The sequence below is a fragment of the Acanthochromis polyacanthus genome, chromosome 3 (genome assembly GCF_021347895.1).
Source record: "Acanthochromis polyacanthus isolate Apoly-LR-REF ecotype Palm Island chromosome 3, KAUST_Apoly_ChrSc, whole genome shotgun sequence".
Taxonomy (NCBI): domain Eukaryota; kingdom Metazoa; phylum Chordata; class Actinopteri; family Pomacentridae; genus Acanthochromis; species Acanthochromis polyacanthus.
Genome location: NC_067115.1, coordinates 27610936 through 27619372, shown reverse-complemented (window position 1 = coordinate 27619372; position 8437 = coordinate 27610936). Strand labels below are relative to the sequence as shown.

Below are 8437 nucleotides of genomic sequence, written 5' to 3'. Positions count from 1 at the left end.
TGTTTGAGCAGAAGATGATGATTTCAGATGGAATAACCAAGATGTTCATTTTTTACTGTCAAAATAAAACTGAAACATACCTGAAATCCATTTTTATCTGACTTTATCTAGTGGTCAGGATAGAAATTATGGGAAAGGAGGGGAGGCTTCTTACCCAAGTTTAGCTCTACAGTTTGGTCAGTGGGTCCCTTTAACAAAGAAAAAAACTCAGAAAATATTTGATATGTCATTGCAAATTTCACAGGTACCATTTTGAGTATACATAGTTGATGATACAAGCAAATCAGAGATGAGATGCTTAATATAACAGCATATTTTTAATCCCTCAGACCAATAAAATGATTTAATCTGACTAGTGGTGGTCAGGAGGAGGAATTACGGGAGAGGAGGCTTCTTACTTAAGTATACCTCTACAAGTTGGATGACTGACAAGATCCAACATAGTAAAAAATCTGTCACACGTGGAGGACTACCTGAACTCTCTTTTGCTCGGTGTTCATTCATTCACAGAGCAAAGTGGCAGCTGGCAGGACTCTACAGACTGCAGGATGAATGCGTCCACTCGTCTGTCCGAGTAGATGGACTATCCTGGCCCCTGATGAGGAGCTGGAAGGGGTGTTTCTTCCTGTATTTGCATGTGCTGCCTCTCTCCTCCCTCCTGCTCGTCCTCTGCAGGCCTGCCGCTCTCTGCTGCAGAGTCTGGCTGCTTGACGTCACTGAAGGCTGGAGCGGCTCCTTGATTGGAGCGCAGGAAAAAATGGGGAGAAGATTGCGAGGTGAGTGAGACGCACATTTTCTTTCTTTTCTTTCTTTCTTTCTTTTTGCCTTTTCTCTCCCTCTCTCTCCCTGTCCCCTCCTTTTCATTTAAACCCCCCTCTCTTCTTCCGATCGTGCATGTTTCCTTCAGCTGTCGCTTCATTCAACGCCGCTCGCTGCGATTTTATTTTTTATTTTTTTGCCGTATTTTATGCAACGTCCTGTCAGTCCAGCAATGAGCCAGTGCTGCCGCTGCCGCCGCTGCAGCCGCTGCTGCTTGCTGGGAAAACAGGGCTAAAATCTCGGGTACACATGTCAGGTTGTCGCCCCCCTTTTTTTATTTTCTCCTCCAGCATCGTTGTGCATTTACCCGACTCCGGCCTGTTTGTGCCTTCAACTCATCGCTGTATGTTGAAGATGACATTTGCGTCCACACCCACATGATCCGCTGCTGCTGATTGATCCATGTGCGCTGCAGATATGAGGATCAGTGTTTTTCTTTTTTTTGTTTACTGACACAGCATTAGCGGCTATCAGTCGTCAGGTCGAAGCAGCTCTTTTTCAGAGCTATAGGAGACTTTGGCCCGCCTGTTTGGCCTGGATTGTTTGCACACTGGACCTGGTGGTGCTGTGTTTGGAGGATGATGGGCATTGCAAGTTAAATGTCTGTTTACTGGCTCTGCGCACAGCTGCAAGTTGTGCATATGTATGTGTGTGTGTGAGAGAGAATGCTGCACAATTTCAGAATCATGATGTATCATCTTCTTGCGCCCACAGTGTAGATTTTTTAATGTTCCTCTGAGCACAATTTGCATTCAGAGGAAATCATGACTGATAATATTCACGATCTAATAATGATAATAATATTCCCACGGGGACACCTCAAACTCTCATGGCGGTGAGGAATCACGCTGACAAACAGCCAGGCTGCTGGAGTTTGGGAAACTGTCATATGACTACAGTGCATGAGAGATCTCCGAGTCAGTGTTCCTTAAACTCCGAGCTGCTGCTGCTGTTTGTAGGAATCAGATGTGACAAAAGTTGAAGCAGTCATGCTGAGAAAAACAAAGCAGGGAGATAACGGTGGGATTAACCCAGAAAACAGACATGTTTGGGTTTGTGCAGGACGACTATTGAATCCTTGAGTTGAGTTCTATATCTGCACTGCAGCAGGTTGGCAACATACATGCATATTCTATGTTCCTGTGTGCAGACCTCATGTCAGGAAGCTTCATTCACTGGTCCAAGACAGCTTTTAAGTTGGCATGCTTGGAGTGTCCAGCTGTCATGTAAATGTCACTGCAGACAGATGGTTTCTCAATGATCACATGTGAAGATCTATGGGATAAGATAGTCCAACACACCTTACATTCAATAACAACTTATAGTCTGAATAATAACAACAGCAATCAATACTGCTTTCACAGCACCACGGCAGTACAAAGGTAACAAAATCCACCTCCAGCGTTCACTAATTTACACGTAAAACCTGTGTAAAAATGTCAGGTTGTTGTTTTAACAGAGGTAATGTTAAGGACTATTTCTTGGCTAAATACAGTCACCATAAAGTTGCTACAGGCAGCCGCTAAAAACTCCCAAGTACTGAGCCAAGAAACATGTCTCTTAAACTTTGGAATAATCTTAACCTACGACATTGCATTGCTACACTTCTATCCATCTATCCATCCCAGAATCTGCTGGGAGTCACTTTTATGCACACTGGTTATCATCACTCATACTGAGATGTCCCACAGCTTCCTACATGCTCCTGATGTTTGCTAACTACGTAATTAGAGGATGTTTGAACATCTAAATGTTTCTGAAGTTGGATCTTCAACAAGGACTGAGGTTTACAGCCATAAACATGTTGGGGAAGTCAGAAAGTTTTCATAGTTTAATTGCCGGTTTCGCTCTTTTCATGATGTTTATTGTAAATTACCGTTCAAAGGTTTGGGGTCACCCAGGAAATCTCACTTTTTTCAAATGATAGCATTATTGCACAGGAGTTTTCTAATCATCAATTAGCTTTTCAACACCATTAGCTAACACAATGTAGCATTAGAACACAGGAGTGATGGTTGATGGAAATGTTCCTCTGTACCTCTATGGAGATATTCCATTAAAAATCATCTGTTTCCAGCTAGAATAGTCATTTACCACATTAACAACGTATAGACTGGAATTCTGATTAATTTTTGTTTCTTTCAATTAAAAAAAATGCTTTTTTTTTTTTTTAAAAGGACATTTCTAAGTGACTCCAAACTGTTGAACAGTAGAGTACATATTGAATTTGGCTATTTATTTCCTTCAAAACAAGCACAGTTTTCTCTCATATCTCTGTAGTAGTTTGCACAGTGCTGTGCTTTATGTGTTTATTATTTCAGTGTTGTCACATAAAGCTGCAGCAGTAAGTTGGCCAGTTGTCAAGCATCAAGTGAAAATACTTTTTCTCAGATTTCAGCCTCTTAAATTTGATTGTTTCTGGTTTCCTTCCTCTTCTATGTCAGTGCACCGAATATCTTTGGGTGGTTGACAAAACAAGAAGCTTAAAGACGTTTCTTGGACTTTGGGAAACATTGATCAACATTTTTTTACCATTTTCTGGACCAATTGATTAATCGAGAAAGTAATCAACAATGAGAACAATAGCGAGTTTCATCCCTATGATCTATATTAACTCCCTTGAGCTTTATCTGATCATTAATGCATGGCTCACTCTCAGTATGTAATAAGACTGTGTAGGTGCACAGCTGGCTCAGGCTTCTCCCTGCGGTGCTCTTATTGTTGCGCCTGCCTGTACAATGCTGCTCATCCAACCATCGCGTAGAGATCAGGGATCAGGCTCATGATTCTTGCATGGAGCATTTAAACTTTTCTGACAGCTCGTCGCTGCCAAAAAACTATCCATGCAATAAACACACTAATGTGGAAGTAGTTTTCATACAGCATTTACCTATTTTCCTTTGCTGTTTTAAGGTTTTCAAAACGGTGAGATAATGGCATGTAATCAAATTCCGATGTGATGCTCTCTCATTTATTCTTGTTAGGTAGCACCATGCTACATGTCAGCCGTGCTGAAACAGGACATATTTCATCTCCACTGATTTCATCGGTCCTTTACCAGGAACTTGGATATTATTCCACCACAGACTCCGGATTAATGAGAATAAAAGGACCTCAGAGACTGTTCAAATGCAGCCACAAATCACAGAAGACATTTTCTGCATCATTTCTCTCAGACGTCCTCTATAGAAGCTGATCTTGTTTAGACTAGCATCATGAGGACTTAATGTACAGAAATATGGTAAGAAGCTAACGTTCTGTGCTCTTTTAAGAAGGTGTGAGATACTGAGAAAGTACAATATCTTATCCAGCTCTGTTTGGAGAGGATACTGTACCTCTGCAGAGGTGACAAATGTGTGAGCACAGCTATCTGCAGTGGCAGCAGTGGCTTAGATTAATGCTACTAAATGCAAGGTAAACACTCAGTATGACGTATTCATGGATCTTGCTACCTGTTGAGCAAACTGCAAGATCAATTCAGTTTTTGAGATTCTCTCATTAATAAGACGAGATTCGTTCAATTTTGTTTGTTTCTGTGGAAATATACAAGCGAAACATAACAGAGTCTCACACACTGTAGCACAGAATTCATGCTGTAAGTGCATGGGTTTGTCTGCGTACAGTGTGTATGAACACAGCAGGGACCAGTGCAGTGAGTGTGTGTAAAAACACCCTCCTGGCCCGCGTTGTTGATGTATGTATGCTTGAACGTAATCGTTTCGGTGGACAGCCTCCTGGATCAATAGCAGACAGTGCTGAGCTGCTGAATGAGGCTTTGCATCAGCTCACATTTGTAATTCTCTCCATCTTTCTCACTGTCCCAGCCTTGACTTGTCCTGAGCTCTGGGCTCGATTACTAACCAGACCTAGAGAGCAAATTGCTCAGAGCCCAAACTATGGTGACGGTTAATCCATCTTGTGGCAACACTCTTCAACATGGACCTTGTGTCATGATCTAATTGTGATTATTTTGGAATATACTGAGTTTATCTATTAAAAAGTCTTGTTTTAATCAAATTTCTTGACATTTTTTGTGTGTGCTTTGAGTAATTTAACTGACAGAAAACACCGGGAAATGTTATGCTGTCAAAGGTGCACTGCAAGGCTAAAATCAGTGACTGTAATTACTCTGCAAAGGAGGTGGAGCCTCGGCAGGGTTATGTGATGATTGGTGTACATTTGTCTGTCTGTCTGTTTGCTAGATTTCTCAAAAACAGAGTAATGGATTTGGATGAAATTTTCAGGGAAGGTCAGAAATGAAACGAGGACGAAGTGATTAGATTTTGGCAGTGATGTGGCTTATAGTCTGGATCCACGGATTTGTTAAAGTATTCTGTATCATTGCAAGATAGTGACACAGCGCCACTGTAACTATGACAACAAGTGAACACTACGTCAGCTGCCTGCTGACGATCACATGATTGAGATCCTGCTACAACTGCACCGTTGCGAACTCATCGGGACTTATCTGTCAAAAATGATACAAGGAAAAACTGATAAAATTGTGGGGGTGTTTCTGAGTCCCATCAATTCCTGTCGCCTGCTACATATTTAGGTCACACGATGTGGTTTCTGTATATAACATATACATGCTTCATAATGGATTGGTTAGTGCTTAAAATGTCAGAATTATTTATCACTTGAAGTCTTAGTTAACATATTATTTTATTTATTTCATTTTCTATGTCAGCAGTCCTCCCAAATGTTGACTTTATAATGGTAGAAAACCAGGAAGCCAGCAAATATTCACATTTCAGGTGGTGGATTCCAGAGAATTTAAGGTAGTTTTGCTTTTAAAAACTCGCCAGTGATTGATCGGTTTACTGAGTTTGCTCAGATCTTTGGTGGCTGGTTTCTGGTTGACTGAGGGAGTAATGAAACTGTCACGTATAATCGGGGTCAATAGTGGCTCGACCGCAAATTTCTCCCTCGGGGCCCCAGGGCCAACGCTGAGCTCCAATATAATGACACTCATTTGGTCACTGCAGTGAGGGAAGTATAGTTTTAGCTTTCTTGCTGTTGGGTCTCACACTGAGAATTAATGCTACTTCAATGGGTGCTTATCACAGCAATGTTATGTAACATGAGGAAACCCACATGGTGTCTTCTTTTGCCCTTGCAATAATGAAGTAATGACTAAACTTCAGTAGTGGGAGTACATTACATTGAGGTGTTAGTCAGTTATTCAACCACAAGATCAATTTTAGTCTTTTAATGGACTCTCTCGGTGGCAGCTTGTTAAAGTGGGACGATGGGACGCTGCTTCCTTCCAGCTGTCCGGCGACTAGAGGCAGTAAATCCATTACCTACCTGCTTCATCCTGTAGCTTCAGCAAACTAGCAGGTTCAAACCCAGAACCTTTGAGCCGTGACAGAGCTAACCACTGCTCCACTGTGTCATCCAAAATAAGTAAGAATTAAAAATGTTTCAGTTAAGTGGAAAGGCCGAGTTTCAGATTGGCGCAGCATCCAAGAATTCAGCTTTCAATTCAGTTTTAAATTCAAATTTGATTTATATGGCATCAGTTCACAACAAGAGTCATCTGTGGACAGTTCACATAGTAAGATGAAGACCACAATATAATATGTTACACAGAGACAACCACCAAAATTATCTTTACAAAACTAATATTGTTGTCAATTAATCTCACATTTAACTATTGATTGATTAACTATTGTACTGTATTCAGTTTTGCAGTGAGCTCAGTAGTGGTATCACTTATCAAGCAACTTTTTATTGAATTAAATTCAGTTTTATAGCCTTATAGTGAATCCCCGCCTAAAAATTTAGCATCAGCTTTTAACTTAAACCTGCAAACCCACAGATGTGTTTGGAATCAGTGGAAACATGTTGGGAACACAACAATAAGTTCATACAATGAATTTTTCTAGCGATTTTTTTGTTTTGTTTACACATCCACCAGTTGTAGAGCAACATTTGCCTTCATTAAGACACGCATTGTTGTTCATTTGGTGAATCTGAATCCAGTGTTCCACCTCCTTCACCTGTTTTTGGCCTTTAGTTAAACATCTGGCTCTGTACCTGCTAAATGCTCCTTCTGCTCTCCAGCTGCTGCTGCTGTGACTGTCTTCTGTTTGATGCTGAGCAGGTTGACTTAAGAGATTGTAATGGAGCTTTTTTGACTGCTGTGGCCGAACACAATGATGCGAGAGTGATTGGATTGAACCAAAATCGTGACGCTGTGGCAGGACAGCAAACAATGAGCTGAAACTTACTGTATAGCTAAGGGGACCTGCAGGTGATAATTCTCTGTCCAGTTCATGCAGACGGAAAAACAGGAGACACTAGTCAGCTCAGAACAACGTAAATGATCCAAATACACTGGATAATGCTTCTTCTTTGTTGATAAATGTATATGGTCTTATTTTGCTGGCTTTTTAATGTACTTTATTCTACGTAGACGTTACATTTTATACACACTACCAGTCAAAAGTTTGGACACACCTTCTCACTTAATGCTTTTTCTTTATTTTCACGACTATTTACATTGTAGATTCTCACTGAAGGTATCATAACTATGAATGAACACATATGGAATTATGCAGTACACAAAAAAGTGTGAAATAAGTCAAAACATGTTTTATGTATTAGATTCTTCAAAGTAGCCACCCTTTGCTTTGATTACTGCTTTACACACTTTTGACATTCTCTCCGTGAGCTTCATGAGGTAGAACCTGAAACATGTAAACATGTAAACATGTTTACATTTATTTCACACTTTTTTTGACTACATAGCTACATGTGTGTTCATTCATAGTTTTGATGCCTTCAGTGAGAATCTACAATGTAAATAGTTATGAAAATAAAGAGAAACCACTAAATGAGAAGGTGTGTCCAAACTTTTGACTGGTGGTGTATCTGTCTTTTTTTCTTCAAATATTCAAAACCAGATGTTGTAAAGGAAGCGGGCTTCTGAGGAGAATATTTTATCTCAGTGCACGAAGTGAAATCGGTCTCACTGGGTGTATAAAAACCAAAGCGTCCTGAATCTTTTTCAACCATAAGTGGTTATGTTTGCCCTTTGCTGTCAGGTGAGGAGCCCAAGGCGCTGAGATTGCCCTGTCATGGGACTCCCGTGGCTCAGTCAGGACTAACACACTTTGACATGGTCATGTAGCCTAGAAGGCATTAGAAGCTCTCACTAAACCTCTCATTTGGTTTATAAAGGAGTCTATATAGTGTGAGGTTACCTGTCCAGGGAACAAGCTGTGGCGGCTCCTCATCCATGTCAGCCGCTATCTGAACGTGTGCAGCCTTTTGTCTTCATGTAGTATTAATATAGTTGAATGTCATGCAGAACAAACCAGGGTCGGGCAATGCGAATTGTTTTGTCACACTGTTATCTCTGTATTTACTTGGATATTCAGTTTTATCATCATATTGACTGTGAGAATAATAATGCAGGAGTGGGTGGGGCACATTTTCCACATGAGAAATGCCAGCAGGGATAACGGCTCTATCGTCGACGTGTGGGATGATGCTCGTGTCACACCTCTCATACAGGCTCGGCACCCCCGTTATTATTAGCGCTTAAGCGTATTGCTAGCTGCCAGTTTGAGTTCAGTGCCGCATCAGCTCTGGGTGAAGCTTCACAGAG

General features: G+C 41.0%; 1 protein-coding gene across 2 annotated transcripts in view; it reads left to right on the top strand.

Annotated features, from left to right (window-relative positions):
• The first annotated feature begins 636 nt into the window (after positions 1-636).
• The window catches only part of fbxo41 (F-box protein 41), a 71288-nt gene continuing 63487 nt past the window's right edge, over positions 637-8437 (top strand). For both annotated transcript variants that reach the window (XM_051945182.1, XM_051945181.1), the window contains exon 1: positions 637-776. The gene's annotated coding sequence lies outside the window, so the exon portion shown is untranslated. The remainder of the gene's footprint in view (positions 777-8437) is intronic.